At 39.3% G+C, this 25,819-nt stretch overlaps 1 long non-coding RNA gene across 1 annotated transcript in view; it reads left to right on the forward strand.

Annotated features, from left to right (window-relative positions):
- The first annotated feature begins 209 nt into the window (after positions 1 to 209).
- LOC141577969 (uncharacterized) overlaps positions 210 to 25,819 on the forward strand; it is a 530,703-nt gene continuing 505,093 nt past the window's right edge. Inside the window, exon 1 of the long non-coding RNA XR_012507667.1 lies at positions 210 to 361. This is a non-coding gene — a long non-coding RNA (uncharacterized LOC141577969). The remainder of the gene's footprint in view (positions 362 to 25,819) is intronic.

A 25,819-nucleotide genomic window follows, 5' to 3' on the forward strand; every position in this document is an offset into this window, starting at 1 on the left:
CTTAGACTTCTGGACATTTTTGTGGACCATGTGTTCACATGGTGCTTGGATCTGATAATTGTGACTCTCCGTCATAAGAGAATCCCAGGTAGAAAATTCTATCCAGCTGTTGACTTGTTAAAGATACACCTAGCTTCAACCTTTGCTCTCTTGCTGGGACATCTGTGCTTACAGTTCACTTTTGTTTGTTCTTGCAGCCCAGTTTCCAGATATATGCAGGTCAATGGACTGATGCAGCCTGTCCTCCTGCCACACCCTCCTGGGGTCCTGTGCCATTGGTCAGCACTTCCCTCTGAAGGAGTGGGCTTACCATCAGTCTGGGTGTGTGCACTGGAAATGGGACAACCATCCTGCCACAGGGGTGAGTGACACCTACACTGGCACCATTCTAGATGATGAAACTGAGGGGCTACTTAATAAAGTGGCTTCTCCAACCAGAAGGGTGAAAAAAATCCAATAATTATTCTAGAGGGAGAAGTAAGTGCTGAAACTGGGTGATGTCAGTTATTTTGCCTAATGTCAGGTATTTTATCCAATGATCCATCATAACTTTTTAGTTTTATGGATTAAGTGATTTTATCTCTTTTATCTCTTTTCCTCAATTAGTTAATAGCCGTATTGGGTCTAGAATCTAGAGTGTTTGACCAAAAGCCTTTTTTCTACTGCACCACACAATTTCAAGATACCTAGATCATTCCTGCCTTATTATTGGTTTGCTGGCTATCTACTGCTGAAAAGCTTTCTGCTGCTTATGGAGGGAAAGTTCAGCTACTTTCAAAACCATTTTACCAAAGCAAATAGCCCAGGTCCCCACCACTGTTCCACACATTAGGCAAATCAAAATGTGAAACTTTCATTGTATGTTTGAAAATGATTTCAAAGGCAAGTTATTGTTCCACGTTTTACAAGGTTTTATGTTTATTTTTTATGTTATGTGTGCAAGTTAAAAGAACATTTAGGTAAGTGAAAAAATAATTTTTTATTATCTTGTAATTCCAACTTAACATTATTTCTGGCATTTAGGAAATTTCTTTCCAGTATGTTTTCTCTGTACCCATTTCCATTCATCTAGTTGTAATTATTTTGTTGATGATATTTGGTAGTCTTCTTCACTTAATATTACAATAGAGAATTTTCTCTTTATTACATATTCTTCATAGCCATTCGTGCTTTACCGTGGTTCATTATATTGAGTGACCATATCACAACTTAATCATTCCATATTTTTGAAATTTAGATTATTTCTTTTTTATGCTATTTCATGTACTACTGCTGTGAACCTCTTCAAGCATAAATGTTTTTCATTATTTAAAGTTATTTCTTTAGGTTAAAGACTATTGATATATGCTGTTGAATTATTTTTTAAAATGGTTTTAACAACTTCTGTTGCCTACATGATATTTATTTGCCATGCTTCACCAGTCTTATGAATTATTATTAAATTTCTTTAGCTAATTGATAGGTAAAAAATGGTAACTTGTTTTAATTTTTGATTTGTTTTTAATTGCCGTTTCTTACTTTCATTATTATTGGAATTTTGAGTTCAATTAAATTAAAAAAATTAAATACAGGTACTTAAAAACACTTAAAATTTTGTAACACACTTATATGATTAAATAAGCAGATGGAAATATAGGAAGCTAGCTTATATTGGTCACAGTAGGTCTCTTGGACAATTGATAGCTCTAAGTGAAATGAGAAGGTTTTGAGGGGAGGAGGATTAAAATGGGGCTCCTGGGGTGTGCAATCACTCAATACACGTTCAGAAATTTCTAGAACATTCAGGCCAGATAGCAGGCATTTAAAGCAGCCTTACCCTCCAGTGTGTCTATTTGGGAAATTTTGCTCTTGTGAGGGCAATTTGTTTATTTCAAGCAAAACAAATTATTATTTTTTTGAGAAAATGTATTTGTGAATAAATGTGACCTGGGTATCCATTGTCCAGATCAATGCAATATTTTACTTATAAGACACCATAGTCATCTTTCCATCTAATTACTATCAGGAGATAAATGATTCCTTTCACTGAAAACTCCAAAGGCAGTGAAGAACTGTGGGATCTGGAGGTGTGATTTGTAGATCCCGTCTGAGATGGCTTGGAAGTAATTACTGCTAAGCATAGCCATGTGCTTTGCTTATAAGACACACTAGCCATTGTTCCAATGATTTCTATTGTTGCCCCTTATACCTGGTAGATGTGTGGTGTTTATAAGGATTTTCCACTTTCTGTCTCTCCCTTGAATAAAGGGATTTGCTTCACAGGCACTTTCTTAACCTTGCTCTGCTGATTAAAAAGCTTAAGGACCACACAGATTTCATGACTTCAGAATGCTCATTCATGAAGTTCCAGTAAGGAAGAGTGTGCTGGAAAATACTTATTTTTCTAGAAGAGACTGGGACAATCAGAATGACTCAGAATTGAATTATAAATAATTCAAAGCATTTAAATATTGCTTATTCAAAAGCCAGGGGTGAGGAGGAACTCTTATTTTTGGAAATAAGGTGCTCGCTTGTACTGGGATCTGCCAGGGAACAGACAATAGGGAAAAAGTGTATGTTGGTTCTCCTAATCCCCTTCTCACTGTTTGTTCTGTGTTGGATTTAAGAACCATTTCAAATAAAGCTAAAGGAAAGGAGGGACTCATAGGACAAAATAAGAATGAGTGAGGGATGGATATTTCAGAGAGTTTGGGACAAAATGAAAAAAAAAAAAAAAAAGGAAAGAAAAGAGAAGCAGACTTGACCGACCAACGAGAGCTGGGCACATTCACAACTGGTAAATTGGGCTCCTGCATGCTCTAATTCCTGCTGCACCCTGGACTGCTAACACGCCTTGATAAAAAGGAAAAAAGAAAGAAGGGGGAAAAAAAAATCCATGCGGGAGGCTGTGAGTGCACACAGAGTCTGTTCCGAGCTCCCTCCACAGGCAGACACGGATCAATAAATCAATAGGGAATGTTCACTGGCTGTAAAATGGGTAGAGAATCCAGTGTCAAGCTGCTCTAAGATGGATGGACAGTGGGTTTGCTGTCTGCCAGAAGGCCAGAGGTGGCTGTCACCTTGAGATGAGATCAGTGACCAACAGCCTAACAGCCCTTTGAACTCTGAGTTTATGTTTGAGGACCTGGGCATAGCTTAAAACAGTCCCATTGTGACCCACAGTGACATCCCCTCCACTTTGTGCATCACCCCCAACACTCACACCTCTTGGCAGGGCTGATGGTTTGCCACGTGGAGCCTGGCCACTGTCTGCCTCTGGCCTGCTGTGCCCTGTCATTGAAGTAAAGGCTACAGGAGACTGAATCAGAAATTACTAGATGCCCTAGTGGTAGGAAGCATCGATCGGAAAGGGTAGGGATTTTCTGCACAACAGTTGGACTTTTCCTTTTATATGAAGGGGGTTTAACATAATACAGGCGGTGCTTTCACTGCACAGCACTGTATGTTAACCCTTGCTTTCATGGACTTAACCTAATGCTACCGCAGGGGTGGCTGCAGTCGGTCTCTCTGAAATTCAGAAAAGTGTTTTCTGTTTGGAGGCCATTGAGGTCAGGCCTGACTGGCTGTGTGGGGGTGGCACTGCTGCCCTCATGGCTGTGCAGGGGCTCTATTGGAGCAGTGGGTGGCTTCTCTTCAGCTGCTGCTCCACCAGCGGGCTGCAGCATTGGCTGGATTTTGACAAAGAGCAGGGGACAGACCGGCTTCAGAGCCCCTGCTACCGCAGCAGGCAGGGGATGGTGTACTCCTTGTCCTCTCTGTGACCCCAGCTTATTCTCACTTTTGAGGACACAGGGCTCCTAACCTCTTGTAACAGAGACCAAGCACTCACTTTGGGTTCAAACACTGTGCCATCAGCCTTCTACTTAGTTCTCAGAATGTGGCTCTGTCCAGAAGGCACAAATGGCTTATCCTGGAGAAAATGTAAAACAAAAAATTCTGGATGATACTTATCATTCAGATACTTTACCAATATTTGGCCACATATATTATTAATTTCTTCATTCTTTTATTCAGTAAATGCCTTTTGATTTTCTACTACTTGCCACTCCTAGGCAACTTGCAGAAAGATCAAGATAATATGATCTTAGTTCTTGAGGAATGAGGGGGTCCGTGAAAATAGTTTACAGAACTTCTGTTTTTAGTATGTCCAGAAGTTCTAATTTGTTTTTTTAAGGCTTTAATTTTTTTTAAGGTTTTCTTATCAATATTACTGGATAGACAGAAAACATAATTTTTGAGGATAGGCGGAAAAAGTAAAAAAGATATATTACATACATAAATAAATGAAGGCTGTATAGAATAATGGGAAATGCATTGGAGAGAATTTACTTAACTCATTCATTCATTCATTCATTTGTTCTACTTACTTACTATTTAATAGTAAGTAATGTTTGCTTACTATCTGTGCCTGGCAAGCTACTGATAGTAGATAGTTCTGGTGGAGAGCAGACATTCAACATGGAATCCTACAAACAAATGTACAAAAGTATATGTACTATACTATACTATGAGGGGAGTAGGAGGAGGATCTAATTGAGATGGGAGTGGCGGTCAACAAAGGCTTTAAGTTGAGAGCTGAAGGAGGAAAAGGAGTTAGCATGGAGAAAAATGGGGAATCTGAGCAGGGGTCCTTATCCTGGTCCTGTCACCAACCAGACGTGTGGCCACAGGCAAGAACCCTATCTTCCTGGACCTGTGTTTCTCCATCTGTCAAATAAAGGGGTTAGGCTAGATAATTCATAGGAAACCTTTAACTCTGAAGTATTATGACTCTTTAAAAGGACCCATTTACATGAAGGCTATGTCCATTAGAAATAACGTTCTTAGGAGTGATTCGGGTGATTTTCAGAAGAATTCAGAGTTGTTGGTTGCTGCCTACAATCTCAGTGGAGCCAGTCATGTTTAAAACAGGTAGTGCTATTGACCATGGCTTCTTACTGTGGCCCTGAAATGATAACCTGAGTCCTGGTGCAAACAACTCATGGAACCGTGGAGATAGACTAAGGTAGACTAGATTGGGTATGATTCAGGTGTTAGGTTTGTTTGCCACACTTCAATCTCTGTTTTTTTTTTTTTTTTTTTTTTTTTTTAATAAAAAAGTAGGCAATAGAGGCAATAGGCTGCATTTAGAAACACTAACAGGTTTCTCATTTGTGACTACTTGTGTGCCAGTTATTGTCAGTAGGTGAGGGAGGGAATGATGAATTGGACTAGAATTCTGTCCTTACAGAGCTACTTAGCTGAATTTAGGGGAAAAACGTATATAAAAATTGAAATAATTGGACATGTTTGATTCAGGTACACTAAATACAGAGCTGATCCATAAAAAACTTACATAAAGATGTCAGAGCCTTGTTGCCTTGTTCCATCCCATTTTGGCTGCCCATCTCCACTTACCTCCTTACCTCTGTAGATGGAGACACACCGGCTCATGTTCAGACCTTGCACACATTATTCTTCATCTGTTCGCTGGTATGAAATGTTGGCTTGCATCCCTGCCTAAAATCCTGATCTCTTGATCCTAGAGAGAGGTCTCTGGGTTGGGACAGCTCCCCTACATTGGTCAGGAGAGCAGGAAGATTATCCACACAGGTGGGGAATACATGTATGTAAGAAGCTGCTGGAAAAATGCCATTTGAATCCATATCTGTCTCTTCTACTTTCCTCCAGTCCCAGCGGACATAAGGTGTCACACATTCCAAATAACTCCCAGTCACGACCAATATTAAAGGTGGTGACCTGGGGACCTACAGTCCCCAGGATATGATGAAATTAGGAGGTCTCCGCCAGGACCTCTTGAGAAGGGGGGTAAATGGAGTCACCTTGAAGTGTGTCCCGACTGGCTCTGTGAGGGCTGCTGGTGTGTCTGGGAAGCTCTTTAAACATTGTCTCCTTTTAATCTGGGCTGTCTTTGATTCTGGATATGTTGCTAGAGTTATTCTACCAAACACAGGCTTTTTGATCGATTTTTCTCTTTAGTTGTAGCTGACTTCGAAACTGCTTTTAGGTCTGTATCTGGGTAACCCGAGTGCTGCAGATGCCCCTGGCAAGGAGGCTCCTGAATTATCACATAATTATCTGGAAAGCCCTCACCTCTTGGCCTTGCTGGTGCTTCCTTCTTGCAATCACCCCAGAAAAACCTTCTGCTTCAGAGTTTGGACTCTGGCTCTACAAAGAAGTCAGGCTCTACATCCTGACTTCTCACTTATTAGCTCTGTGATCTTGTAAAAGTTAATTTTAATTTTTCTAAATTTCAGCTTCCTTACTCAGCAAATGGGTTGTTGTGAGAATTTAATGAGATAATGCCTTGAAAGATCCTGGCAAATAGAAAACACTCAAGAGATGTTAACTCTTGTTATTATTATTGTTAATAATATCAGCTTGAGTTGAACATACCTAGTTAGACTTAGCTGCCATTAGACTTGAGATCAAGTGAATCTGAGACCTGAGAATTGCACATGCCTCACATGTCCCTCCCAGGACCACTTTTAGACAGTGGGTGAAATACGGGGATTCCTCTTCTGCTGAGCCTCTGTCAGTCTGTATGCTTAGATCTCTGCTGTAAGTCACTGCAGTGCCTTCTTTTATTTCATCACTTCATATAGGTTTTGCCAAACACATTCTTGGTTACTACATTTTTTACCTCTCTCGGGTCCCGCCGTCATATATGCTTACTGGTTCTTCTTCAGGGTCTTTGAAGGCAGAGGAGAGTAAACTCCAACAAGAAATGCTCTTCCCCATTTCTGATGAAACCACTGGTCTCCTCCGTACATTCAGCCTAGGGGGACTCTTTACCATTTTTTCAAAGACCCGTTTCCCCCATGATCCTGCTCAAGGACTTGTGCATGAGGCATTGTCATCCTAAAGCACTAAAGGTTGTGACTGAAGCCTGAAAGCAGATCTGACTTCCTACCCGTCCGCATCTCCCAAGCCTTGGGTCCCCTTCTTATCTTTCCATCTCAGCCTCAGCAGCTCTCTATGTGTACTGAACCGTCTAAGACTTTCACCTGGCTTGTCAAGCATTTTCCAGCCCTGCTCCCTCCTTACAAAGGGATCTGGGCTCCATATCATTTGCAGAAGAAGTTGCTCACTCCTGTGAACCTGACCCCACAGCCAAATCTAGTTGTCTGACCCTTTATTCATTTTCTGCTTCTCTCAGGCCCTGTCTACCCTAGTGTTTCAGATGCATTCTTTTCTGATCAGTCTTTACCCCTTCCCTTGCAAGGTGGGCAACCTCCATAACTCCTTTACAGCAAAACCAGAGATGATCTGATGGCCCGTGAGCACACAACCCGTGAGCACACAACCACTTCTCTCTGTCTCAGAATATTGTGCCCTCTCATCTTTCTTTCAGTCTCATAGATGGGGACTTCCTTCTGCTCCTGCCTGGAAGATCCATCTCAGGCATCCCACCTCTCCTTCATCTTCAGTCTTCTCCCCATTGTCTATTCTCTTTTACCTTCAGATCCCCACAGAACTCTCTCTAAAAAATTGGAAAACAAAAAATACCATCTGCCCCCACCAAAACAAACAAACAAACAAACAAAAAAACCTTTAAAGTCCTGGGCTGACTTTTCTGCCTACACAGATTTCCTTTTGAAATTGTCTTCCACCTTGAAAAATACTCTGGATGTTTGTTTTAACATGATTTTACTTCAATAGAAAAAAAAAAAAAGGCAAAGATACATAATACTTTCCTTGGTCCCGTAACTCCTAAGCTGCCACAGCCAATCTCTAAGTATGATTGATTCTTACTTCATAGTCTTTTACATCTGTCTTTGCTGTCTATTTCTGCTCCCCTCTTCTCCCCCTGTCCAGGTCTCTGTCACCTGAAACCTGGGATATTGCCTGAGCTTTCTAACCAATCTCTCTAACTTGAGGCCACTTTTAAGTAACTAGCAGGTAAATCTTTGTAAAACAGCACCCTGGCCAAGCCAAACCTCTGTTAACAAACTAAGGATAGCTCTCTACCACCCACAGAACAGTCCAAAAATCTAAACTTCCACAAACAGGACCGCCTACAATCAGACCACACCCTCTTTCTTAATCTCATTTTTTTTAAAGACCCAAGTCTACTCCAACTAATTGTCGCTGAAACCCCACCTCATATATCCCAGTGTTCATGCTGTTATTGGTCTTGTCTCACTTTTGAAATGACTTTTCCTTACTGTTTACTTATTGAAAGTCTTCATGTCCTTCTAGACCTTTCTCTGGCATCACCTCTTCTTCAACCTCTCTCCTGACCTTACCGTCTAGTCATAACCTCTCACTCTTATCATCATACTTTCTGTCTCTAGGGTTCTCCTCCCTCTGAGTAAAAAGGGAAGTTTAAGCACATTACCAGGGAATTTTATATAAAATATGTTTGGGCTAAAAATTCACAATTTCACTATGTACACATCTAGACTCAAACTGTTTTTCTCCATCTGTTACCTTTTTTAAAAAAAGTACAAACAGTACTGTTCATCAGAAAAGATTCTGGAAATACGGATTAGTAAATACAAATATCTTGCAACACAGATGACCATTGTTAATACTTTGACATATAACTTTTCAGTCTTTTTTATGGCACATATTCTTATTCATTTATCAAATATTTCTAGCCGTCTACGTGCTGAGCAGTAGGGATAAAATGGCAGATCAGATAAACATGAAATCTGCCAGGTTGTGCTGATATTCTATTGTATATAACATATAAAGATATATATATATATAAATGTAAAATACACATATATATACAAATATATACACATACATACAATATATGCATTATAAATATATATACATGCATATATAAATATACATATATAGTATACACATACATTTACAAAAATGGGGTTGTATTACACATCCTATTTCTTTTTGTAATCAGATATCCTCAACATCTCAATTTCAATAAATATACGTATGCATCACTATTTTTTCTTACCATCTTAACTATTTTTAAGTGTAAAGTGGCAACTATATACACCTTGTTGTGCAGCAGATCTCTACAACTTGTTCATCTTGAAGAACTAAAACTCTGTACTCATTGAACAACATATTCCTTTTTCTCCCTCCCCTAACCCCCTAATAACCACCATCCTATTTTCCGTTTCTTAGAGTTTGGCTGTTTCAAATGCCTCACCTAAGCGGAATCATGCTGTCTTAGACTTTTCTGTAACTAGTTTATTTCAGTTGGAATAATGTCCTCAAGATTCATTCATGTTGTATCATGTGACAGGATCTCCTTCTTTTTAAAGGCCAAATAATATTCCACTGTAGGTATATGCCACATTTTCTTTATCCATTCAACTGTAAATGGACATTTACATTACTTTCACCTCTTGGGTATTGTGAAGAATTGCAGTGAAGATGGGTGTGCAAATATCTCTTCAAGGTCCTGTCTTCAGTCCTTTTGTATATATACAAGAAGTGGGATTGATAGATCACATGGTAATTCTATTTTTTAATTTTTCAAGAAACCTCTTTACTATTTTCCACAGCAGCCACACAATTCTACATTCTCATACAGTATGCAGGTTTTCTAATTTCTCTGCATTCTTGCCAACATTTGTTATTTTCTGGGCTTTTTGCTTGTTTGATTTATGGTTTTTTTTTTTCACCATATCCACTTGATATTTAATATTACAGTGATTAAATATTCAAAAATCGCGTGAACATTTCTTTTTTTAATGGTCAGAAATTTTATATTGTTTTTCCCTCCTTGAAATAAAATATTCGTTTACTACCCCTCACAGAATGATTAATGTTTTTTGATAGAGGCCATCCTAGTAGGTGTGAGGTGATATCCTATGATGGTTTTGATTTGCATTTTCCTGATGATTAATGATGTTGAGCATATTTCCATGTGCTTGTTGATCATTTATGTATCTTGGAGAAATGTCTATTTAAGTAGTATTTGATTTTTCTTGTTGAATTGTAGAAATTCTTGATATATTCTTGCTATTAACCTTTTGTCAGATACATGATTTGCAAATATCTTCTTCCATTCCATAGGTTGCTTTTTGATTCTGTTGACTGCTTCCTCTTTGAATAGAAGTTTGTAAGTTAGTTATAGTCCTGTTGGTCTGTTCTTGCTTTTATTGTCTGTCCTTTTGGTGTCATATCCAAGAAATAACTGTCAAATCCAATGTTATGAAGGTTTTCCCTATGTTTTCCTTTGGGAGATTTATAGCTTTATGTCTTACGTTTTGGTCTTTAATCCATTTTGAGTTAATTTTTGTATGTGGTATAAGGTAAGGGTCCAGCTTCATTCCTCTGGTGGATATGAAGTTTTCTACACACCATTTGTTGAAGAGACTATCCTTTTCCCATTGTGTAGCCTGGGCAGCATTGTCAGAGATCATCTCACCATATATGTGAGGATTTATTTCTGGGATCTCTTTTGTTCCATTAATCTATATGTCTTTATTTATGCTGGAACTATACTGTGTTGACTACTGTAGCTTTGTATCCTTTTTCATTTCTGATTTTTCTTATTTGAGTTTCTTTTTTTTTTTCCTTAGGTTGTCTAAGGATTTGTCAATTTTGCTGATCTTTAAAAAAAAAAAGCTCTTAAGTTTTTAAATTTTTCTATTGTTTTTCTATTCTCTATTTCATTTGTTTCTACTTTAATCTTTATTATTTCCTTCCATCTGCTAACTTTGGGTTTAATTTGTTCTCCTTTTTTTAGTCCTTGGGGTGTAGATACATCATCTTTTAAAATAACAATAGAATATTTTATCATGGGGATATACCACAATTTATGAAATCTTTTCAGTTAGACCATTTATTTAAATGCTAAAAATATGATTGATCAGGGTTTTACAAAAGATTTTTCTGAACAAATAAAATAAGTCTTATTTTCTTGGCCAAACATGTGGGGAGCTGTGCTATGGAAAGAAATCTGGATTTTGTTTCAGTCCTGTGAGAAACATTGGAAGATTTAAGGAAAATGGACTCAAAGCTAGACTTGGAGCATCAACTTCTTGTTTGGCTCTACCTGTCAAGAACTTAGGATTTAATTGGAGCAGCAAAACCTCTGCACAATAGTAATACAGTTAGGTTTGCCTTAGAGTTTTTTATGAACTCTTTTTTCTATTATATTTGAATCTCAAAACAGCCTTGTCAACTCAGCAGGGCAGATAAAGAAACTATAAATTATTTATACAAGTCAGTCCTTGATTCTAGGCTTATTCTTCTCCTTACATGACTACCTTGGGTACTCTTATTGATTCATCAGGAAGCCAATCCTATCTGGCCCTTGCCCCAGGTTGAGCTATACACTAGCTTCCCCTGAGGATGCCTCTCTACCTTGCATATGCTTTTTTTTTTTTTTTACTGTATGCATTTTGCACATATTTGATGGTGTGAGTTTTTATATTAATGAACTTGTGTGAGAGACTATGCTTTTGCCTTCCCCTGTGCCCTAGATAAACAAAATGGGCATTCAAACCTGTGTGTGTTCAATGAGTGAATGCTAGCTGTGTGGCACTAACTTGTGAAGGGGAGGCAAGATGGACATGGACTGGCGAGTGGAGGAGAGCCTCATGGACAAAGGCACTTGGGTTTGCCTCTGGAAATGAGAGGGGAACACTACAGGCAAGAGGTCCAGGTAAGCAGAGGCACTTCTGGCTCTTGCATCTACTGAGCATGGTGTGTGTGAGCAGGGCAGGTGAGGGGCAGTGGGGAAAGAGTGTGCCCGGGGGGGCAGTTGATGCCCAGGAGCAGGAGTGATATGGCTGGAAAAGGAGCTGAACCCAGAGAGTGGAGGGCTATGAATGCCAGGATCTGGAGTGGGATTTAATTGGGTAGACAGTGAGGAGAGCCAATGAGGGTTTCTAAGTTGGGACAATCACATGATAAAGCACATAGGAAGTTTGAGCTGACCTTTGAGGGCTTTAAGAAAGAGAGAAGCCAGCATGTATGAGAGAAGCCAGGAGGGATTTTTCACAATTTGGGCTTCAGGTAATAAGTTCTTGGGGGAAGGTGGTGGGAATGGGAGGGGAAGGCACAGAGCAGTGACAGAGCATTGGGCAGGCTCCCATGCCAAAGGGAGCCTTCACTATCCCTGGGGAAGTTGGTGTGATTTATCTGTGGATCCAGATCCTGGTTCTGTCACTCACTGGGCTGTTTTGAGGATTGAGAGAGATAACATATTTGAAGTATCTGAATGGAGAGTGTTGAGCAAGTGATATCTGTTACTTATCACCAGGAGTAGAAGTCTGAGCACTTTTGCTCACTGCATCTTGGTATTCGAGTTGCCAAGGAAAACACAAGATAGTCAAGCACTGGATGGAACAATGCTTAATTCATATAGAAAAGAGACAGAGCAAGATCAACTTCAGTAGTGAGGGTTAGTCCCTTGTAGTCAGCAAAGTCCCTCCTGGCATTCGATGGAAGGCCATTGGCCTGCATGTACCCCTCTTGTGCTGCAGCAAAAGGACCCCATCCCCTCCCTGCAGGAGTGAGCTGGTCAGGTGCCATATGAGACATGCCCTTAAGCAGAACAAAGGAACACATATGAAGACTGAACAGGGAATTATGTTCCCACACAAGGTGGTAAGCCCAGAACAGGCTTGTGAGGGGCTTCTTATCTCTTGGTAAGGAAGTGCTTTAGGCCCAAGAAAGACTGCATGCATGCGACTGCCTTCCCATTAGTAAGCCATCAATATACACCTGCTGATGGGTTGGTGTGGTGGTTAGGAGCATGGACTTTGAAGTCCGACCTGGGATTAAGCCTAATTTGTAAGTTTCACAAACATTGAAACTGTATCTGCCTTGTTCATTTTGGCTTTTCAAGAGGGCCTGCCTCAGTGCCTGTTATGTGGTTGGTGATGTGTAAATAAATAAACTCTGGCTACATTATTTACTAGTTTCGTGCCTTTGGGCAAAATTAATCTCAGTCCTCATCTTAAAATGGGGAGAATAATAGTAGCTAACTAATAAGATTTGGGTGAGAATTAAATGAATTAATAAATGTAAAACACTCAGCAAAGTGCCTTGTACACAGTAAGCCTTAGTCAATGTTAGCAGCTTTATTATTATTAACATCATTTTATTAATCTGGAACAAGCTGTGGGGTTTATGGGAAAGAGAAAAGGAGCTAGCTAAATCAGTTGCACTAAGGAAATCTCAGCCCCCGTGGAAATGGAATGTTTTGAACATTGTAATGACCAGTACATTACTGAGTCCTGCATGTTTCCCTATTCTGAAAATTTTAGGATTCACATGTGCACTCAGCTTTATTTGCAAATGATGGAGTCACAGATTATCTAGCCAGAGTTATCGAGGGTCATTCTGGTTTTTCACAGTATTCATAACTTCCCAATTGCAAAGAATGGATTTCTGTGACAGATCTTTTGTCAGTGAGTTGGCTTGTTTTTGTTAGCTAATTCAAGTAGTCCTCACACTTCTGTGGGCATTTTAAACTCTTTAAATATCATAATTATTATCTCATTTCAATCACTAGTGCTTCAGCAACAATCACGGTAACTACTTAAAGGGAATTTTTAAAAAAGGGAGTACGTTGTTCTAAGTCCCCTGGGAATTGTGTGAAAAAGGAGGTGAATGAATGGGCAACACAAAGCATAGCATTTATTGACAGGCATTTGGAGGAAATCTGTGCACTACACTATGGCAATTCAACATTGCAAAATTATCTTTGGAGAGTCTAAGGAAATGAGTCTTCATTGGTAGTATATATTACACTCTTGATTTTGACAAACTACCTGCCTTTGAAGTACACACAGAATGTACTTAATAGTGTATTTACAATGTGTTAATAGTGCGCTGATCTTTCACTGTGTAGTATTCCTTAACAAGAGATCCTGTTGGGAATTTGCTAATGAACTGAATCTACATAAATATTCCAGAATTAAAGATGCTTAATAAATGTATTGTAACTGAGTACTTAATAAGTTAAAAGGGACTTCCATACCCATTTGAATATGACAGAATGAGTTTTGAACTAAAGACCTGATAAAAAAAAGTGTAATTTTCTGATCATTCCAGCCAATACTGATCTGAATTTGGTCAGCTCCATTCCATCTAGGTGGTTTTACTATTAACTGAATGAGCTGGTAGTAGGGATATCAGAATCATAGAGAATTGGGTTTATACCCTGGGTCTACCACTTAGCTGTTGTAGCCTTGTGCATCAAGGCTTATCTCCCTAGGACTTTTTTCTCTTCTGTAGCGTGGGGAAAATACTACATATGTTGTAGTTTTGTTGTGAGGATAAATGAGGTCATGTTTGTAAAAAATGCTAAGCACAGAGAATGTAGCATGTAGTCAATGTTCAGGAAAGAGAAGCAAATATTATGTGATCTTTATTACTAGAGACAGAGAAGTACATTGTTTGAATTACAAAAGTGTGAGTAGATCAAAGTATGCTGGGGAGTCTGTGAAGTGAGGGTAGCAGCAGTCTGTGACGGTTTCTATCACTTGCATGAACAGAACTGAAGTGTTCAAGACTGTCATGAAATCTTATGGAAGAGTCCCAGAGAACTGGACTGTCCAGATCTTTTCATCCTGATAAAATGATTGCCATTATAGAGGCTATGTCGATCTCAACAACAAAACAACTTGCTAACAGTGTAAAAAGTTGGCTAATCAAATAACTATTAAATTGATGCTTTTACTGCCAAGATGTATGATGCCAAACCATTGGTTTGACCATCTCTCTCTCTCTCTTTTTTTTTTTTTAACTTAATTTGGGTTGAATTGGCTGCTATTACATAGATGCAGCCATCAGCCTGGGTATACATTTGTATAAGAAATGTGTATTTAACTTATGGCAGAGGGACAAATAAGAAATTTGTCTTATTTCTTGAATTGAATTTCTTGAATTGAAATTATAGCGAAACAATAGTTATTAAGTTCATGCCAAAGGCTTGTCAAATAACAGATAAGAAATTGATATTGGGTGGGGAGGAAGAGAAGGTAATGCGTTAATAAGTAAAATAGGTTGCTGCTATTCCAACTATCAATCTGTTGGATTTATATAGATTTTTGAATCCCATAAATCTATCTATTCACCAACTGTTGTTATTGTTATAAACAACTGAAAACGTTAATTGATTGTTACGACGATTCTCGATGTTCAAGATTTTCTTGGACAAAAAAGCAAACAAATACTAGATAATTTCTGTTTATTTTATTCAGGGTTTCATGTTTCTTTATCACCTTTATTCAATACAGAAAAAATATGAAATAATTTTTGGAAATATACCAGGCTCAGGTCTATGTACAAAAATAAATTACTGCTTAAGGGGCCAGAAGACAAGGTGATATTATGTGGTTAATTTGCTCAGTTATGAAAGGACCTCCAGGGTATTGGGTTATGAAAAACACTGGTTATTTTGAGAGAAAATGGAGACAGATTGGGTGGGTTTTAAACACTTTCCGACGTGTTTAGTATTGGATGTGATCTTCAGGCTGGGTAGGGGTGGGGAGTCTGTGTCCTATTGTCTCCTCTGTCCACTTTGGGGAAGTGCTCCTTCCTTTGACTGTACTCTGAACACGGGCATTTCTCTAGATTGCTTTCTTGGAAATGGCAATGGAAAATGGTAGCAATAATAGGTTTTCAGGTGCTTGGCGGTGAATCATGCCATTTTATAAATTCATCTCCTTACACTTTATTTCCTTGCTGTGAGATAATTTAGACGAATGTCAGCAAGGGAAAAAGAAAGTGATTGGTGATTCCACCTCCCCCAATAAAGCAAATTCCTAATTTTCTGTCTTTTATCTTTTGCCATTCTTTTGTGCTCCTCTTTGGCCTTGTCAAAACATATCGTTCAGTTAGAGACTAAAAATATTTTCCCATCGATTGGGGTTATTGATTTTTTTTAATCTGTACTTTGGCTTGAAGAGCGTGGGTGAAGGGTGAAAGTTCACCAGCTTAGTCTGCCGTTTTATCTGGACAGCAGAAAAATGTATTGGCAGCAGATTTGATTTACCTTGTTGGGCAGTTGTAGACACTTCAGCCACTGAAGACAACCCTGTAGCATGTCTTGCTGCTGCTGTCTTTTTTTTTTTTTTTTTTTTTTTGGTAAACCAGGAACTCCGGAAAGATCTACCTTCCTATTGATTTTGTCTCTCTGTTTCCAAGGCAGAGTATTTTTTTTTTCTTTTTTAGGACTCCAAATTAGGCCTTTAGGTGATGTCATGATGCTTTTTGGACTCATGGTAAATAAAACAGGATTCATGTGTCTGCTGGGGTTTGGCTACTCTGCGCATTTGACTTACAGTCTTAGATCATGTTCATTCACGATGTCACAGCAGAATCTGATGTGACTGGATCAAATTTGCTGAGATCTCCCGTCTTTCTATTATAGCTGGTCAGGCACATGTGCTCAGGGCAGTGTTTAACTCCTAGTCTGTGACCTAAGATGGCATGTAAAACTTCCTAATGAACACCAGGAGCATGGAAGGTGACACCATAGCCATTGTTGAAGAGGAAGAACAGTGTTGTGACTGAGAATGGCTTCTTTCTATTAGAGTCCCAGCCTTAGTACTTGCCAGCTTGGTGGCCCTAAGGAAGTTGCCTGATCTCTTGGTACTTTAGTTTTTCTCATCTGTAAAATGGACATAGAAATTTTACCTATTTCATCAAGTGGTTGTAGGTTCACATCAATAAATACATATAAAAGTCCTAGAACAGGGCCTGATACATTGGAAAATCTCAGTAAATGTGAGCAATTACTATGATTATTGACAAGGAAGCTGAGACTGGTGTGTGTATGTGTGTTATGTAACACAGAGAAGTTTACACAGAAGAAAGAAAGAACTGATTCTCAGTATAGGGATTTTGGTCCAGTGCCACAGCTGGCCTCCTGCTTGGTGCCACAATTCTAACGACGTGGCCTTGACCATTTGATTGGTTCCTTCTTGTATTGGGTGTGGATGTTGTAGAGTGAAACCTGAGGTTGCTGGACTCACCCTGCTCTGTGGAGAATAAGTCTGTATTTTTGACCCTGCCTTTGTATAGCTGGGGGACTTTACCCTCACTTTGGGGTCAGCCTCACCCACAACCTAGGACAGTCATTCAACCTGAGGTCCAGAATACTTAATGCCCAGAGGACAAGCCTCCCTCAGAGAGGAAGCACTGTGGTAGGTACAATGGTTCTAGAACTTCAGGGTGTATAGAATCACCTAGAGAGGACCTGATTCAGGATTGCTGGGCCTGTGTGTTTAACAAGCATCTTAGGCCTTTAGGTGATGTCATGATGCTTTTTGGACTCGTGGTAAGTAAAACAGGATTCATGTGTCTGCTGGGGTTTGGCTACTCTGTGCATTTGACTTACAGTCTTAGATCATGTTCATTCATGATGTCACAGCAGAATCTGACGTGACTGGATCAAATTTGCTGAGATCTGGATGACCTGGATGCAGCTATTATCCATCTGTGTTTTGAGAAGCATTAATACAGTAGAAAGAGCTTGGGCTCTGGACATGGAACAACTTGGGTTTGAATTTGCTTATTAGTTGTTTATGTGGGCAAGACATTTAATCTCTCTGAGCCTCAACCAGTGAACTAATAATATATTGAAAGTGTTTAGCACAGTGCCTGACATCTAGGATATGTTCCATAAATGCTAAAATTTGCATCCCCTTCCCTGGTTCTATTTGCTGTCTTGGACTCCAGAGAATCTCACGCTTGGTTGAAATTAATTTGTCTTAACTTCTCCTTGACTCATGCCTGTTGTTGATTTCCTGTCTGAAGTGCACTTGCTCTTACTGTCGGCTTGTAAACACTTTCCTGTTTAGATGAGGGTGACCGTATTCCTATAAGCCTTTGCTCTTTCTTTTAGTTATCTGTCCTTAATGACATCCTGGTGGCATTCCCACATCTGGGTTGGGTCTTTTGTGCAGCTTTGCGGATTAGGGTTCCCTTTGCCTTTCCTTGGCCAGCTGGACTTTGGATCTAGTAATGCTGGAGCCAAATCTTGCCTCTGTCTGTGACACAGCTAAGACATCTCTTTCCTCACCCCCTATTTGGTTCCTAGTGTTGGCATTTCTTGCCTGTTCTATCTATCTCCCAGTTACACAGCCAGGTGCTCTTGTGATCTGACCCTCAGAGGACAAATCATCTAGCTAGCTCAGGTTAGCAGATGTATCAGCTTATAATAGGCCAATGACATTTTTTTGTTCTTCATATCTCACTTAGCTAGATGGTCAAGGCTGTGTCTTTTTTTTTTTTTTTAACATTTTTTATTGATTTATAATCATTTTACAATGTTGTGTCAAATTCCAGTGTTCAGCACAATTTTTCAGTTATTCATGGACATATACACACTCATTATCACATTTTTTTCTCTGTGAAGGCTGTGTCTTATGTGAAACTGAAGGCACTGAATTAAACTGATGTCAAAAGAGTTGTTCATTTGGTCTCTTCACTCAGACACACAGTAAGTTGTGAGTGTAGGGAAATGTAATATCATTTGTTTGGTCAATTCAGTCCAAATTACAGTTGTCTATAAACATAGTCTTTAGCTTTAACAGACCTAAAGACCTGTTGACCAAAGAAAATTAGAGGAGTGCTGGTCTTATAAGCAGGTACCATGTGAAATGCCACTAACACAAGACACAAAGCAAAGTCTTGTAGAAATAAGGTCAACACCACTAAAACAGGAATGAACTGTCAATTTGCAAAAAACCTAATGGAAAACTAGAAAAATATCCTGGAAATATATTTAAGGCATAGACAAAGCGATATCCTTTTACTTTTTATTAGCAAGGGAGATAATACTCTCAGCAGGTCATTGGATTTAGGACTAACCTGAATCTAGGATGCTTTCATCTCAAGACCTTTAACTAATTATGTCTTCAAAGACCCTATTTCCCAATAAGGTCACGTTCTGATGTTCTGAGTGGACATGAATTTTGGGGGGACACTATTACAGCACACAGGGCCAGGAGGCTTAGTATAACTCCAACATTTGATGAAAATCCAGAATCTGGACAGTGTGAGGCTCTCTCTTCCTGCCTCTGTTCTGTTCTACTGTGAGAGCCTTCAGAGCAGGGACTTGTGTAGAGAGACTTGCATGGCAAGTGCTGAGTAAATATTTTCTGAAAGAGTTAACTAGGGATGGCAGGTCAGGACTAACAGAAGGTACTTGAGGATGAAGCCATTCTAATTAATACCCATTTCCACTTCTTCCACGGCCATTTAAATGTGCTATGAATAGACAAAAACAATTTCCCTTTTGGAGGCAGATAAAACAGAATTGCATGCAATGTGGTAGCGTTCTGAGGGAACATCCAGATGTACCTTGGTGAAAACATGCACTGAAACAGTATTAATATATTATAAAGGATGAACTGTGTCATTGAGCAGGGAGAGAACCAGCACGATTAGTCAAACTCATAACAAATTTTGTTGACTGATAGTGGTTGAAAAGGACATTCAAAATGAATAAATTCATTAACTATTTTTAACCATTTAAAAACAAGATAGATTCACACATCTTGAGTGGTTTAAAGCTATAGTCACAAAGTGACAAACAGGTGCATAAAGACAGAAGCATTCACTCCATTTGGGTATGGACCCTCTTACTAGTCCCAGAAAATTGACCTATTTTATTGCATCCTTTTTACAGCCAATTTCAGGTGGCTGAATTGAGTATATTTTTCATTCTGACTTGTTGACTTCTGTCCTATTAAGGCAACCAATACAATTAGGCAGGTTTTCTGTTGCTTTGCCTCCTGACAGAGCATCTGATTGGCTCACAGCTCTTGCTAAGTGACAGGCCTTCCACAACTGTAGACTATCTTTCTTAAAGGGATCTTATCTTCTATTCTCTCTTTAAAATGCCTGCATTTTTTTCTGGCTATGCTTAGGCTTGGGTTTCAGGGAGCTTCTCTTTCAAGTACTTGATTTTGGATATTTGAGGTTAGGACCTAGGCTGAATGATGAGTCAGCGGGGTTGCTAGGGTCCACATTTTGATGTAGTCCGTGGATTATCAACTGTGGCAGCGTGAGTCATGGACCACCAAAGATATTCACATCCTAATCTCTTGAACCTTATATGGCAAAGAAAGACTCTGAAGATGTGATTAACCTAAGACTCTTGAGATGGGGAGATTATGCTAGATTGTCCAGGTGGGCCCTAAATGCAATCATATATATCCTTAAAAGAGGGAGATTTGACACAGACACACCCAAAAAGAAAGCCATGTAAAAGAAGCAGAGCGAAGAGTCTGAGAAAGCAGATGCTAGGCCACTGGCTTTGAAGATAGAGGAAGAGATTATGAGTCAAAGAATACAGCTCAAGAACCTAGAAAAGGCAAGGAAATAGATCTTCCCAAGAGCCTCTGAACATCAGTGAAAGTGAATTTTGACTTCTGGCCTATAGAACTGTGAGAGAATAATTTCTGTTGAATGAAATTTGAGGTAATTTATTATATCAGCCATAGGAAACTTACACATCAAACAAGATCATCCCTGCAAGGACTAAATCCCTGGTTCTGAGAAAGGTACTTTGTAGGCAGATTGACATCAACTATACGACCCTTCATGTATTTGTCTACCCTTGTGTTTTCAAGGATAATTTTGAATGTGGTTTTTGACCTTCAACCTTCATCTGAGATATTGGCTGAAAATACTTGATGAGGTTTGCTGGATTAAAATGAGAGACTTCATAAACCTACGTAACAATACAGTTTCCCTGGTCTATTAAAGCTTTTTATGTCAAGGTCACTCAACCCTGAATTTACTTATTAACCCTCATTTTCATTAGCTATGGGGACTCTTAGCACATCACTTACCTACTCCTTCTTGAAATTATCTCCTTCCTTGGAACTTCATTTTTTGTATTAGTTGGGGTTCTCTAGAGAAACAGAATCTATTTATCATCCTTCATAATCAATCTGTCTGTCTGTCTGTCTGTCTGTCTATCTATCTATCTATCTAACTTAGTTATATATATGATTTAAATATATACATTTATTATAAGAAATTGGCTTACATGATTGTGGAGGTTGACAAATCACAAGATCTATATTTGGTCAGCTGGAGACCCAGGATAGCTGATGGTATAGTTTGCATCTGAAGGCAGAAAGAACCCATTCCGAGCTAAGGCATTCAGGCAAGAGGAGTTCCCTCTTACCTGTACAAGTGTCAGTCTTTTTTTTTTTTTTTCTTTTCAAGCCTTTAATAAACTGCCCACAGACATTAGGAAGGGCAATCTGCATTATTCAGTCTGTCAATTCAGATGTTAACCTCACCCAGAAATACCCTCACAGACTCACCAAGTATAGTGTTTGACCAGATAACTGGGTACCTTTGTGCGCACTCCAGTTGACACAAAAAATTAACAATAACATTCTATCTTATCTGCTCTTCTATTTTCCCCACAACTTTATTTTTACCCTTATTTCTAAATGTGGTAATCCTTCAGAGCTAAAGCCATCCACCTCTATTCTTCCTCCTAAAACAGTTCCTTGACATCTCGTAGCTCCATCCCCATCCATAACTTGATACTGAGCAAGTAAAACTTAGCCCTATTAAACTCAAACCATCTCAAAAGTGTACCACATTTCCTACCCTTTAGATGTCCATAATTCTTGCAGTCATGTTACCATTGTTCAAGGCACCCAGGCTCAAAACCATGAAGGCATCATTGAATCCACCCAGTTTCTTTCCTTTTCATAGAAAAAACCCAACTCTTCTTGACTCTTCTTCAGAAGTTTTTCTCATAATGCTCCTTTCCTGTGGGTACATGATAATTCCAGCCCATAGCACATGGGTATTGATGCTGCTCTCAGTCAGATTTTATTTAATGAGCACTTCCTCTGTGCTAGGGCTCTACTAAGCATTTTACATATATTATCTCATTTATTTGTCCCCCTCTCCAAGTTCTTTAATGGAGGTATTAGTAATCTACATTTTACAGTTGAGAAACTGAAGTTTCAAGAGGTTAAGTAATCTGTGCAAGCTTTCCTAGCTAGTAAGTAGCAGAATGAGAATTGAAACCCAGGCCTACCTGAGTCCACAGCATGAATTCTTAAAAACTCTTTTATGGTGCCTCTCTGGACTTTCTAATATTTCTTTCAACTCATGTTTCTGTCTGGAACTATTCCCAGCTCCAGTCTTTTCTATAATCACTGACAGTAAAATCTCGAAAAATGACATTTGTCAGTTTCTTTCCCTGCTTGAAAACTTTCAGTGGCTCCCCACTGCATAGAGAAATTAATTTCAGTCAAGGCTCCCTTACAGACATATCTCCTCACCCCTTTCTTCTTCATTACTTACCCTTATGAGACTTAGTTTTTGTGCATCCTTCCATCCCTTGGTTCATGCTCTTCCTTCTACTTGGTGCAGTTGTTCCTGCCTGTCCCTGCTGATTCATTTCAATGAGTCCTTCCACATCCAGTTCATATATTTTTAACCTGGAGAAACAGCCCAGAACCTCCACACTTTTATTTTCCCTCTCGTAGAACTAAACATTTGTCCTATCATTTTAGTAAGCATGTGACTTATTGTATTATTATTTAGTTAACAGCCTCTCTTACTGATGGAGTAAATTTTTAATTCCGACTTGTAGACAAATGTGAATTTGACCAGGACAGGGGTGGCATCCTACTCATCCATGAATTACACCTCCAGATCTCTTCCTTTTCCCTTGAAGACTAAATCAGTCATTCCTCCCTTTGCTGAAGGTATTTGTGATTGACAACTCTCAGCTGGGTCCCGTTTCTTGAATTGCCTCTAGCTGAAGAGAGCAGCTCACATCCAGTGATTGGCTGATGTGGGGATACAAAGGTCTGGCTCCTTGCTTCGATATGGGATAACTCTGAAGAGGCATCCCAGCTTCAGAGCTCTGCATGGGATTGACAGAATCCTTTGTTGTCACTGCATTGTTCTTACACTTCCTTCTCTGTCTAGTCATGCTTCCTGCCTTCCTCCACAGGTGTTGATCTTCAGAGCACTTCAATATACTTTCTGCACACAAATCTTCCTTCCAATGTTTGTTTCCCAGGGACCCTGACCTGTGACAGAAAGTCTACACCTGGCTGCCAGCAGTATCTCAGCTGAGAAGCAGGAGGCGGCTGGGGGGTTACTGTGGGTTTTTTCTTATTCTTCTGTTTTCACTACAGTGTTCCTACCCCACCGCTTAGATTTTCTTTGGGTCGGTTCCTCCATAGAATAAACTTCTCTGTGGGGTAAGAGACAGCTGATTATTTAGTGGTTTGGGAGGGAGCCTGGGAATCTGAATGCCTCTTATACTAACATTCATCCACTTGTCCTGTTTTCAGTCCCACCTGCTCTTTATTCCATGGCACCAGGGGTTTCAAATTCTTAAACCTCCCCAGGTGCTGTTGGGGAAACTAGCTTATTTCTTATTCTTTTCTGAAGGTATTTAGTTGTCAGAATTTTCACCTCCGTTAATTCCCCCAACTACTTTCCAACTTCCTAAAATTTCTTGCTGTCTCGTATTTAGGTTGTCTCCTCATTTTCTTTTATACTTGAAGGTTTTTAATTTTTACATTCTTTCACTCTCATTTTAGTGGAGCTTCTGGAGGAAATAGGATTGAGCACAGGTGTAAAACATGCCCTTTTTAACCTGGAGTATGGGAGGTTCACAGTTCGTTGTCAATTTCAGAACATCTTGATTTTATTTTAAAAGTAAGACAACAGTTTCTTAAGATATGTGTGGCATTTTATTGGAAAAAATATTTTACTTATTAAGGAAAAATTTGATTTGGATGCTATATGGAGTACTATGTTAAAGTCAGCGTATTTTCATTCATAGGAAAAGTGGGAAGGGCATCATTAGCCCCTGTCTCATCCAAGCACAGGCAGTATGAGGGCCCCTGGCCAAGACTGAGACTTTTCTTCACTGTGCCTAAGTATCCCGAGAAAAAAATAAAACCTTTGTTCAGTTACCTAGATGTTTTGCCTTCATGTCAAGAGCCATCCGGAGGCACCTAAGTATCTGAATATTTGGTGAGCTGTAGACAACTTACCTGTGTGAATACCTGAATTTCTTTTATCATTTTGGTGTTTGGCCTCATGGAGACACAGCCAAAAACCGACAAACTGCATCACTGAGTGCATCAATTACAGTGGGATCTGAGGGCTGTAAATTAAAGATCACGCTTTTTTTTTTTTTCCCTAGGCTGTGTTTCATGCCCTCAGTCACATTTTGATTCATGTTTGGTCCATTTTTTTTGGAACACAAGAGTATTTTTGAAAAGATAAAGATTAATTTCTGGAGAGTGGGCATATGTACTGGAGGTGGTCTGCTGTGCTGCAACCTGCCAGTTAAAATCTGCCAGCAATGTCATTCAAGGTCAGAGACCCAGTGAACCGCCAATCAAAGTCAGCAGGGCTGTTCATGTTCACTTGTCAGTGTTAGAAAGAGGTCACTCTCTCTGTGCTGTGGCTAGTGTGTGAACAATGAGGGTATTTCAGTGGTCAGAAGCACATTCTGCTGCCTACCCCCTGGCGATTTCAGGATGCTTGCCAAGGTTTTTCCTATCCTACAGGAATACAAGGCAGGATAGTGGAAAAAGCCAACAGCATTTTAAAAAACTGAGTTATGGATTCTGAATTCTACAAACAAACATGGTAGCTAATTTAGTACATAGCTTTGTTTAATATTATTTGCTCAAAACCTCTGTCTATAAGAAAGGATAATGTAAATAAAAATTATAAAGATAATTTTAGATATTTAAAAAGAGATATCTTTTAAAAACATATTGTACTTGGTAGTTTGCTTTTTTGCCTTAACTCAGACAATCATTATCTTGTCAATTTTTTCACCATGCAAAGATAAGCTTTGCATTTATGAAAAAAAAAGGCAACTTTTAGGATTTGCTAACATCACAGAATAAAGCTTGGAAAATTTCAGTTTCAGGATCTGGAAGACAAAAATGATAGAAACATTAAGTTTAGTATTTCAGTAGGGTCTTGATGGATTTCCAAAACTGAGCCCTCTCTCAGTGCAAAGGGACAATTCATCATAGTCAAAAATATTTGCCATTCAAAATTATTTCAGCAGCAGCAAATATTGTAGTGGGTAGATGTTCAAAGTTTACTCAGGGTGCCTCCCTGGTGGCAGAATCTCCAAATGAATTATGCTCTGAATGCTTTGCTTCTACATGGTAAAATAACTAGATATTTATGTATAGCCACAAGCTCAGCCTTAGAGACAGAGCCTATTTGTGTAAAATGTCCAGAATTCCTCTCAACGTCATATAGATGCAAGTACAAGCAACTGCTATGGTCATATTTTTACTTAATTAAAAATATATCAATGATAGCTTTTTAAAAGGCCACAGAGATAAAACTCTAAAATGAGGCAAAGGTTATGTATACTAGGTGTGGGTGCTGTACTAGGTACCTAGAGATTTTTCAAAATTTATACAACAGTCAGTGGGAAATACATATTTAGTGTGGCAACATAGAGCATGGGGCTTTAGTGCTAGGAAGTCTTTGGGGTTCAGACCTCTCATTTTATGGTGGTGACATTGCAGGATTTGTGGAGGAGGCACAGATAGTTAAATGCAGAAACAACTGGACCTCCATTTGAGTCTGGGCCTCCTTATCCTCTACCAGGCTTGTGGGAGCTAGTCTCTTTTCTTAACCATCTAGGAAGGCCTGCGGTGGAGGTAAGTTTTCTGAAGCTGCATAAGAGGTGAAAGAGAGAGTCTTTGGGAACTCGAAGGAGAGTGGATGTAGTGAGGAGATGCTCAACAGAGGCCTGGGCATTCAGGTGAAGGGATCACTGGGTAATTTACATGGGAGGACCAGGGCCCTGGGCTTGCAGAAAGAGGTGGTCAGAAAAGAGAGGATGCTCAGCATTAGCCAGTGAAGCAAATCATTCTCTTTA

The sequence above is a fragment of the Camelus bactrianus genome, chromosome 6, assembly GCF_048773025.1.
Source record: "Camelus bactrianus isolate YW-2024 breed Bactrian camel chromosome 6, ASM4877302v1, whole genome shotgun sequence".
Taxonomy (NCBI): Eukaryota; Metazoa; Chordata; class Mammalia; order Artiodactyla; family Camelidae; genus Camelus; species Camelus bactrianus.